Genomic DNA, 11,595 nt, shown 5'->3' on the forward strand with positions numbered 1-11,595 from the left:
GCCATCCCAACTGGAGCTGGTTCTTCTCCCTGGCATTTCTGACCTCTGGTTTGAAACACAGCTGTGTTATGTTTAGCAAGAAGATGGCAGTATCCTGAAGTTTCCGGGTCATATTCTAAGCTGATCAGTCTTCTTGGAGGCAGGCAGCCTCTAAACAGTTCTTATGTTTTAAAAATCACCCGGGCTTTCGCTTTCCGTTTGCCTCCCTTTTCCAGTTTCAGATACAAGCTGTTTCAGGGTGTCAGGGGCAGGGGGAGGAGCAGTTAGAGAAATTCGGAGGAGGGTGGGGAGTAAACCAGGCAGGCAGGAAAGGTTTCTGATATATAAGTCAAGAAGTGAAGTTATATCGCCTTTTTTAAAAAAAACTACAATTTAAAAAAATAAAGGAGGCAGGGAACTTTGAAAAATAGGGGGTAGACTGAGGAGTAGCTCCATTTTATTCCATGTGCTCTCCCAAATCATTCTCCCTTCCTCCCTTCCTCAAAACAAAAAATAACTAAAAACACTATAAAACCTTCTTTTTGCAATCGGCATTGTTTTGTGGTGACTCAGGTTCTGTGTTCACCTGATTTGCTTTCAGACTTATAAAGCAAAGGCTACTTTGGGGAGTCCCACGTGGAAGATTCCAACTCAGTGACTAGAGCAAAGCAATTTATTTTTTTAAATTGAACTGGGCCCTGGCTGGTGTGGCTCGGTTGGAGTGTCATCCTGTTAACAACAGTCTGCAGGTTCGATTCCTGGTCAGGCACCTACTTGGGTTGTGGGTTGGATCCTCAATCCCTGATCCCCTGTCCGGGTGCCTACGATGCTTCTCTCTCACATCAATGTTTCTACCTTTCCCTTCCTCCCTATCTCTTAAAGCAATGAAAAAAAAAAGTCCCCTGGTGAGGATTAAACATAAATAAATAAAATAAAACTGAACCGTACATACAGTTATATAGTGAGAGTGAACAAAAGAGATGTGGTCAAAACCAGCCATTTTCCGTCAGCCAAGAAAATTTTGTTAGAAACTCCAGCCTCCGTTACTGTCCGCAGCCCCTCCCCGCTTCCCTTCCCAGTGGCAGAAAACGGATGTGGCGAAACCAATGAGGCACCACACAGCTGGCAGACTCAGGGCTTTCCAGCTATGGAAAAGGGGCCGCCTTCCTGTGGGTCACACTGAAGTGACACAGGCCCACTTCAGATACAGTCTCAGCTCTCGGGCGGGAAAGCTCACCCAGGGAGGCTCATGAGCAAAGCCCCAGAAGACTCTGCTGTGTGCTAAGGGGCAGAGGAGACGGCACCAGGACTCCGCCTCTAACCTCCCCAGGTTCCCGCCAGCTTGTCACCAGGGGAAGCTGGAGAATGACATTGGCAACCATCGTGTGCTCCTCGTGGCTCTGATGGCTGGAAGAGGCCCAGGGGACTTTCTACACATTTGGGACCTAAATGGGTTACCAAACTGTCAACACAAGAATGTCCAAACCTATAGAAAATTTTAGAAGGGTTTATGTGAGCCAGACTGAGGACATGCATGGAAGCAACATCTCAGTGGTCTGAGAAGATGCTCCTGACGACGGCAGTTTTACAGTTCTTTTTACACATTTGGAATTAAATAAGGGAACATTAGGAAGACTGCATGAAAATCCATTGGAAGTAGATTAAGGAGGTGGGAGAAAGCAACGGGGTATGAATTTCCATGATTGGATTACAAGACAGTTAACATTTCACATTTGCAATAAATAGAGACGGTGTGTGGGCAGCCGGATAATGTGCTCCCTTGAGGGAGGTTATACCTGCAAGGGGTCTGGCATTTCAAAGGTGTGTTAACTCAGATGCACAAGACGGACAGGGCTTGCTTAAAGCAAAGACAACACTTCTACCAGGAACATTCTAGGCCAGGGCCATCGCTATCCACCGTGACCTGGCTGGTTAGGAATTTATGATCTGATCACCCTGTGAGGCTACTTTCTGTCACTGAGCATGTCAGATTAATTACATAGCCCCCTTTTTCTTTCCCCAGACTTCTGGAATTTCCTGCTAAGGCCTGCTGTTGGGCAGAAGCACTTCAAAGACCTCTCAGGTAAGATGACTAATTGGCTGGGAAGGTTCCAAAGGCAGCCCTTTCTCCTGAAAAGAGCCCCACACTGTGCAAAAGGACAATGAAAGCCCCTTTAGGAGAAAAGTAAGCCCGTGCTGTTGGAACTGCTGAAGGACTGGCCCTTTAGGCGACTTGACGCTTTCTGCTCCCACACAAGTCCATGCCCCAGAGTCTCACCTCAGCTCTCATCGGAGCTGCTACCTAGTCTCTGCCATGCCCGTGCTCATCCCAACTGTTCTCCACACAGCTGCAAAGTCACTGTGCGCATCCAGGATGAGCTGTGGGCCCTTGTTAGCCACTGTGACCTCAGGTCCACGGTCACCTTCTCAGCCAAGGTTTCTCCAAACAGTGACGAGATGGTGCCCCTCTGCCACTCACCGCATTCTACGGTCATATTTTCTCACAGCACGTAGTCACGACCCAAAATCATTGTGTTTATTTATGTACACCTTTTACAGTGCCCGGCATGTAGAAGGCATGCAAATATTTATTGACTGCCTTCCTGACTCAATGAGTGAATGCCTGACTGAAAGATACAGGAACGCAAGAGCTAAAAGTGTTGCAAGGATGAGATCCGATCCTGAGTGAGGCTCTGCTTGTTGCACACACAGCCTTAGCGGTGACTCAGAACCCCCCGCCTGGATGCCTGTGTCAGTTTCAGTTAATGGAGTTGAATCAATTTAGGCAAATGCAAATTTGTCGATAGAGAATTTGGACTCAATCATATTTGGGAGAACATTTTGCTACTATGTCACGGGAAGATTCTTTAGCTCTCTATCTTTTATCAATTTGGTCTGTTTTTCTAAAAATTCTTCTCTTTCTATTTTTTAGATTTTCATTAACTTTTGGCTTTTTAAATATCCAACAGTCAAAAAGTTATGAAAATAAATCTGGTTTCCTTGATTTCTGTGTATAACGAACATCTGATTTGTGTCAGACACTGTGCTGGGCACCAGAAATACTACGAACATGTCCCTGCCCTCTGACTTCTGGGAGAAACAGACAGAAAACGAACCAAGAAAAAGCCAGTTTTGATAGGCACTGTGAAGGAAAAACACCAGGAGCTGAGATGAGAATGCCCACTTTTTTGTAGGGTGGTGAGGAGGGCTTTTTTGAAGAAATAACATGTTGAAATAATCAGAAGAAGCTACTTTCTGAAGGGTAGGGAAAAGTGTATTTCAAGGTGTAGGTGCCACCTGCAGCGGCATCACTGAGGTAGGAAAGAGCTTGCCTGTTCCAAGAACTTAAGGAAAAACAGTGTGACTGGGGCACAGTGAGTGGAGAACAAGGCACAGTGATGAGCTGGCCCCTGGGGCCTCGTGGGCCGTGTTGGTGAGTTTGGATTTCAAGTGCGGAGGCTTCTCAAAGGAGAGTGATGCCGTGTTACTTATGTCTAAGGAAGGTTGCTCTGGCTTCTGTATAGGCAATGGACTGATGCGGGGCAAGTGTGAGGGTAGGGAGACTTGAGAGAAGGCTGTTGTGGTGATCCACGTGGGAGGTGCTAGTGGTCAGGGCTGGTGGTGGCAGCGGAGACAGGGAGAAGGGGGAAGGTTGGAATTCCAGGAGGCAGCAGAACTGGGAGGAGCTGTTGTTGGTGAATTCGATTTAGGAACTGACTCATGTACACGTATCAGTCAGTGTCGAGTTGGAAAAACAAACCAGCTATTTCAAACAGAGGGAATACATCCTAAGGAAATTAGGTTATCTGTGAGAGTGTTTTCTCAACATTCTAGTACTAGTAGTACTTTTTAGTTCTAGTAGTTACAAGACTGTTGCAAAGTTCGGAGAAACAGAGAGAGGAAGGTATGCTAGCCTAGAGATGAGCACCTGCAGGAAGGCAGGACCACTCCTGAAGCTGGAGGGAAAAAAGTGGTGGTGATGTTACCAGCCCAGAAATGTCTGGCATCTGACACTGTGAAGCTGCTGATGCTCTTGGAACTGGCGCTGCCCCAGCCACTGATGCTGTTGCTGGAACTGCCGACGGCTCCAGGAGCCACATTGTTGCCATAGCCACTGCCAGAAGCTTTAAAACAAAGGGTCTCTCCTTCGTGTCGTCCAGTTTTCCCACCAGTGCTTCACACTGGCAGCATGTAACTGGGCCAGTTGGCAAAGGCGTCTGGGAAATGCAAGTCACAGGATTCCAGCCCCCTCTAACAGTGCACACAATGGCAGAAACGGTGCCAACAAGCCAATGAATCCCATATTCTTTTGAAAGGCACATTTATTTTTTTACTACAAAGGCAATATGTATTTATTAGAAAATAATTAGAAAATACATACAAACAGAACATTAAAAACTGTCATATTCCCACTTAACCAGAAACAATAATTTCTTTTTAAATTTTATTTACTTATTTTTAGAGAGGGGAAGGGAGGGAGAGAAACATCAATGTGTGGTTGCCTCTCACATGCCCCTACTGGGGACCTGGCCCACAACCCAGGCATGTGCCCTGGACTGGGAAGTGAACCAACGACCCTTAGGTTTGCAGCCTGGCACTCAGTCCACTGAGCCACATTAGCCAGGGCTAGAAACAATCACTGATGACATCTTGGGATCTGTCTCTCAACAAATGACTCTGCTTTTGGTTTTATAACCCACAGTGTTAATTTTGTTGCAATAAAATATTTGCTAGACATTTACTTTGTTCCAAGTAGTTCCCAGTGTTGAATATTTATGTTCTGTGAACATTTTCCTATGATAAATATAAATAGGAATTATTGCTTGAAAACAAATTTGCAGTTTGAGAAAACAGCTTATAAAGAATACAATCATAACCTGTAGTTTGACTGTTATGAGATTTTTTTGCTTAGGCAGAAAGAGGAAACTAACTATTTTAGACATAAGGTAAAACACCCGGCCTTCTATCCAGTTGCTTTGCTTTGCTGGGAAGCCAGAAGCCAATGTAAAATTTCAGAGCTGGACGTGTGCGCACAGTCCGGAGCCGGAGAGGAGCTTAACCGCAGATGCACTTGAACCGTCCTGCTGCCCGCTCTCTGTCTTCATGGAGTCAGAACTCTGGGGTGTGCAGAACGGGTGACACTGAGACAAGGTGTCTTTCAGAGTAGACCCATTACTATGGCCACTTGGTAACTGTCTCTGGTGTTATCGGTTAGAATATTTTTGACTACAAGTGGCTGAAAACTGTGACTTAAATTGACTTAAAAAATGAAGAAATGTATTCTTTCACATAACTGGTAGTCCAGAGGTGGGGCAGTTCTCCTGGAATAGAGAGATAAGCTGCTCAGTGATGTCACCCAGGTCCCAAGTCCTTTTGACACTCTGTCTGCCTTTCTCAGTGTTGGCTTCACCCTGAGACTGGCTCCCTTCGTGGTGACTGGATGGCTGCCAGAGGCCACAGAGTTGCCTATTTCCGTTTTTTGTATTTGCAGGGAAGGAAAAGAAAGAGCTCTCCCTTTGATATCAATTCTTTACCAGTGATTTTCAATACTGCTGTACATTAAAATTGCCGGGGGTGCTTCTTGAATTATTTATTGTTATTATTTCATTTTTATTTTGTTTGTTTACTTGCTTTTTTAAAAAATTATTGATACTGAGGCCTTAGCTTTAGCAACATTAATTTATTAGGCTGAGGTGGGTCCCAGCTGGAAGTAGGTTTCAGAAGCTCCTAAGTAGTTGTAATATACAACCAGGGCAGGGAACCATTGGCTCAGACTGAGGTCACCTGCCTGTCACTAGACTAACAGTCATGGGGAGAATACTGACTGGCTTAGAAAAATGGATCTCAGAATATGCGTTCCCCTCCCCCCACCAGTAGAAGCAGCCCCTGGGAACCTGTCAGAGATGCGAATAATCAGGCACCGCCCAGACCTACTGATTCGGAAACGCTGGGGGTAGGGTCAGCAATTGGTGTTTCAGAAAGCTTGCCTGGTGATTCTGAGTGACCGCCTGCCTCAGACCAATCAAGTTCTTTCTGTGGAGCCAGGGAGGAGAGAAACATGTGAACCAAAGCTGAGGTCTGGTGGCACAGTGGACCACAGGACATGGGGGCCGTTGGCACTCCCTCCTCCCAGCACCAGCCAGAGCGGGGAAGAGAGGGATCAGAACCTGAATCCCGGAGACTCCTGGCTGCAAAGAGAAGGTGCCCGAGGTTGCCGCGGAGCCTCAGCCAGGCAGCGGGCTGTGAGGAGGGGGAGCCATGTTGCGTGGGTGTGCGGCCCTCCTTACCCTGGGGAGCCTTCGGAAGCTGCTACAGGAGCTAAAGGGCTGGAGTGACTGACTTGGCGCACACTTTCCCCCAAACACTGTGAGCTCATTGCAACCATAGTGCAATTTCACTAGGATCCTGGAAAAGAAAAAGGCCATTAGGTAAAAACAAAGAAAATGTGAATACAATAAGGACTTTAGTTAATAATATATCAATATTCATTCCTAAGTTGTGATGTGTACCATACTAATGTCACATGTCAATAGGGGAAACTGGGTGTGGGGGATGTGGGAACTCTGTGTAAGTCAACTGTCCTGTAAATCCAAAACTATTCTTTTTTTAAAAATATTTTCTTTATTATTTATTATTTATTTTTTTAGAGAGAGGGGAAGGGAAGGAGAAAGAGCGGGAGAGAAACATCAATGTGTTGTTGCCTCTCATGTGTCTGCGTCCCAGGCATGTGCCCTGACTGGGAATTGAACTGGCGACCCTTTGCTTCACAGGCCCGTGCTCAATCCACTGAGCTACACCAGCCAGGGCTAAAACTATTCTAAAATTAAAAAATAAGCTATTTTAAATAAGACACATTAAGATATGAAAACCCTTTGTAAAAGGCTTTATGAAATTAAACATAAAACCTTCCTTAACGTATTCCATACTAATATAAACATGACACTGCTGTACTTTTACGATTGATGTCATTTTTTTGCCATATTTTTAGCCAGAGTGAGTGCTTTTTGGGCATATTCAGGTTAAATAAGAGTTGAATTGGAAAATGTGAATGAAATTACTGGTAGGTCTCACTTCCCAGAATCTGTACATGGCCTGAGTTATCAAAGAACACTCGTCCATGTGCTCAGAAACAATTAGGAACTTATACAGAAGGCCACTTTCTTTCCCCCTTAGACTTAGACAGAAGGAGGGCGCCTAGCATGGGAGCGAATGCATCTCACCCTGACCCAGTTCACAGCAGTGAGCTCAAGTTCCCTTCAGGCACCGACCATTTAAATTAAAGGTACTTCTTATGTCTCGAAGGTGGAGCCATGCAGCCCAGTGGACAGGAGGTGGCTCATTAGCAATGACTGCTCTCCACAGACTACAGGTCACTGGGATGTGTGACTCCCGGCAACACTGGGCCATCGCTGGAGAGGAGCAAGGAGCTAAACCCAACTTGTAGTTTGGAAGATTCCTCCTAACACCCTCTGGTAAGTCAGTGATGATAAATTTGGCTTATCTTCCTTCTTCACCAAGTACCAGTAAGGCAACTGATAACTAAAATTTTCACTGCAGGTAAGAATGTGATAATTAAGAGTCGTAGCAAAAAGGAGTATTGAAGGGCAGATCCGGGGGCGGCCACCCCCCCACAACAACATGCCTGGCTAAGGCTCTCTCTCACCCCCCTGCAGAAGAGCAGAAGAAGGAAAACACAGGAAGGAGCACCCGATGCACAGCCCCAGTTGGTGTGAAATACCAGGGAGGCTGTAAAATCACCACTGTCTCCAGCCACGCACCAGGGGCAGTTTTGTGTGTTGGCTGCTCCACTGTCCTCTGTTGGCCAACAGGAGCACAAGCCGGGCTTGCAGAAGGATGCTCCTTCAGCGTGAAGCACACTAAAAGCGCCCAATTAGACAAGTGGGTCACCATCCCAATAAACACATTTTGGCTTAAAAAAAAGGAGAGAGAGAGAGAGAGAGAGAGGACAAACATGTTGCCATGCCAAGCAAATGGCTCAAAATAATCTTTTCTCCTGCTCTCACTACATTGGCATCTCTCCGATTTTGTCCATCATTGTTTTACTCTCACTGTGTGACCTTGGCCTTAGCCTCTCTCTATGTTTCACTTTCGTCATCTTCACAATGGGGAAATATCAACAGTACTGATTCCTTGGGGATATAATAGGAATTGATCAAAGTAATGCTTGTAACACTTTTACACAGTGCCTGGAATATGGTGTTACCAAAGGGTTTGTTTCATAACTTAATGAATAAGAGCCCTTGCCCACTATGAAGCCATTCAGTGTTTAACAATAAGCCTTCGATGATATGGCGTGGCAAGAACACAGAAGAGAAGGGAAGCATGGCAGGACGTTGAAGGGGCAGAAGACATATAGACATTTTCATGAGAAATAAAAAAGACTGTGACGTGACCCTTCCATGACATTGGTGGGAACGTAAAATGACACAGCCCTTTGGAAACCAGTTTGGTGGTTCCTCAAAAAGTTAGACACAGAATTACCATGTGACTCAGCGATTCCATTCCTGAGTATATGCCCCAAAGAATGGAAAGCAGGTACTCAATAGCCAGAAGGTGGAAACAGCCAAATATCCATTAGGTTATGAATGACTAAAGAGATGTAGTCCACCCATACAATGGAATCTCATTCAGCCACACAAGGGAACACAGTACTGAGGCATGGCACAATGTGGACGAACCTGGGAAACATCTTACCAAGCGAAAGAAGCCAGACGCAAGAAGCCACATACCCTCTGATCGGACTCCGAGGGACTATCTGGACAAGGTAAACCCACAGCAACTGAGGCAGTCAGTTGGCAGTCAGTCACCAGGGCCAGGGAGTTACGGAGAATTGCTCACTGAGTAGGGGGTTTCTTTCCAGGTGGAAAATGTGTTTGGGAAACACAGAGTGGCAGTGGTTGCCGGACATTGTGACTGGACTAGGTGCCATTGAATTATTCAATTTGTAAGGGTTAATTTGATGTTTTGTAACTTTTACATTATAAAGAAACATACAGACATGCCAGAGTGAGTGCTGTCTTTGTTCCAGTTGAGGATATAAAACATTCCAGGCTTCCTCTTCTACTCGTCAGAGACCTTTTTAGAGAATGTTACCCAATGTCCAGCCCCTCCGAGCCCTGGTGTCCTTATCTGTAAGAAAGTGAAATTTTCCAGATGATTACGAGCATCTCTTTCATTTCAAACTCCGAGGCAAAGAAATTCAACACCCTGTCTCATCCACATGCTTGAAAACGACTGCCTCTGTACTGCAGAGAGATGTATACTGGAAGACAATGACTGCTGTTGTAATTAAGTTACAGGGACATTAATTTGTTTAGTTATTAATATGAAAAGTATTTTAATATTCGTTATTATAATAATACAAATGAATGGGCAAATAAGGAAAACAAATGCTCTTTAGCAGTTAGCTTGGTGTTTGCCACGCTGATGCTCAGGCTCAGAACCTGTGCATGGCTCTAGCCTGTCTGCACCCCTCCACGTAATCACACATGTGCTCTCTGCCAGTCACGCTATCTCCAGCTCCTCAGCCATGTACAGTGCTGGCAGCCACAAGTTGATCAGGAGGCCCTTAATTGATTGATTAATCGGTGCCCTTGCCAAGCAGGGATGGAGGCAGGGGATTAAATACCCTTCTGAACTGCCCATGCTTTGCAACCAAGGTAATCTAGACCAGTTTAAGGCTATCAGTCACTAGAATGTGTTTATGGACTACTGCTCTAATGACTACTAGACTAGTTAGAACTTTAAAATTATTGAAATGCTATTTAAATGATAAACTGAAGTTGTCCAGTTCTAGGGTTTAAAGTCTTGGATCAACATGTTTATGCTGGGAGGTGGACCTGTAATTTTACTCATTAGCTCTTGAGTCCGCAGGTGGTTGAGAACAGGACATTGTGAGCATCACTAACTCATAGAGTTGCTGGGAGTCAGAGCCAACTCAATGGCGTGAAACACACCTGCTACTGCACTACCTCCACCACCTGCTACTGCAGATTTCTGGTCCTCCATGAAGTCCCTGCTAGTAATTCCTAGGAATGTCAGGTGTACCTATAGAGCACCTTCGGCTAGAAAAATTTCAACCACCTACCGAGATTTATTGGCCACTCCCTCCCTTTTAAATTCTGGTTTCTACAGAGATATCTGCTTCTGAGGTCTACGACAGTTTCCAAAGCTGCACAGACCAAAAGCCACAGCCTACCTGGGCCTACGGGATTAGGTACGTACTAGCTGCTAAGATTGGAGGTCCAAGGATGTGGGCATCATAGCGCTGTAGGGGGGCCTTAGCTCCTTGAGGCTGGCCACGTCAAGACTTTACCCTAATTGGTGCACCTCTTGCTGAAAGGTTGTACCAATGGTGCCAACTAATCACCACCTTGGCAAAGAAGCTCTTCTCAATAGAACTAGAAGTTTCACCAGAGTTTCCCATTGACGGCTCCTCTTGAAAATTCCTTCCGTCTGCTTCTTTCCAACATGTAGCAGCAGCATCCCTTCCCCATCCTACTCTTTGTTCTTGGCCTGGGCTTCATTCCATCCTCCTTTCATATTCCTCCCCTCGGATGCAGAGCGGAGAGGGCTATTGGAAGGAGAATACAGGTGAAAAAGCTGTAGAGGGTTGTGTACAAAATGAATGACACCTGTCTGTACATTCTTCTGTTCAACTCAAATGAAGACCTTGGATAAAACTAATGTAAAATTAAAAGTATGGAAATAGATTTGCATGCAATTTATGAGTCCTTTTTCCTGATTTTGATCTGGCCTTCATTTGGAAATTAAAAAGCCACGAAGCACTCAGCTTACCTTTAAGTTGAGCAGGAGGCCCTTGATTGATAGATTAATCGGTGCCCTTGCCAAGGTAACCAAAAAGTCTTCCAGGTGCTGCCTGTCCGTCCCATGTAAGTGTGCCTTCTTTTGGGAGAGTGAGAGGAATACAGCCTATCTTTTGGAAGACACACTTAAACTGGCTGTTACATGAATATGTGTTTAGTTTTGAAGGCAGACTTTGAGACTGCCATGGTTTAGTAAATTTGAAAGATTAGTTGATGAAAACATCCAGCAAAGCAATATGTGGTGTTTTCAAGGTTTGGTCAGATGTGATCCAGCGTTTCTTCATTGGGCACAGAGGGCCTTGAATAGAGTAGGGATTAGGAAAACGTTAATTTTAGTTAAGACCAGATTCCTCTCAGTCTCTCAGTGGCTTGAACCTCCTGATCTGGGTCAAACAGAAGAGGAAAAGGGAACAAGAAAAGGCACCAAGTAAACCTAGAAAGAGATCACCGTTTAATACACACACAATTTGCTCCTGAGTTTATTATTTTGTTCAAAAGTGTGAGGTGACCAGCCAGAATGCTGCAGTGTGCTGTGCTGTTAATTCCCTTTGTATTTTCAGAGCTGGGAGTCCTGTTTTCAAGTTTGGTCTTGAATTTTATGCAAAACATGTGCAAATCTACAGCATTCTGAAAACCCCATCTGTTGGCCAGCCTCTCCGCTAGTCAGACAGCCGCAGCTGTTTGCTGTAGAGCCCCGCCGCGCGGGTGACTGGCGCGGAAGAAGGGCGGTCCGGGAGGCGGTACAGGGGCGGGGCCTGGGTGGAGCCCG

At 45.5% G+C, this 11,595-nt stretch overlaps 1 long non-coding RNA gene across 1 annotated transcript in view; it reads left to right on the forward strand.

The window, feature by feature from the left end:
• The window catches only part of LOC118989913 (uncharacterized), a 90,436-nt gene extending 88,095 nt beyond the window's left edge, over nucleotides 1–2,341 (forward strand). The window contains exon 3 of the long non-coding RNA XR_005067120.1: nucleotides 2,003–2,341. This is a non-coding gene — a long non-coding RNA (uncharacterized LOC118989913). The remainder of the gene's footprint in view (nucleotides 1–2,002) is intronic.
• The last annotated feature ends 9,254 nt before the right edge of the window (nucleotides 2,342–11,595 follow it).

Source organism: Sturnira hondurensis, unplaced genomic scaffold, assembly GCF_014824575.4.
Source record: "Sturnira hondurensis isolate 20B ecotype Veracruz unplaced genomic scaffold, ASM1482457v3 Scaffold0006655, whole genome shotgun sequence".
NCBI lineage: Eukaryota > Metazoa > Chordata > Mammalia > Chiroptera > Phyllostomidae > Sturnira > Sturnira hondurensis.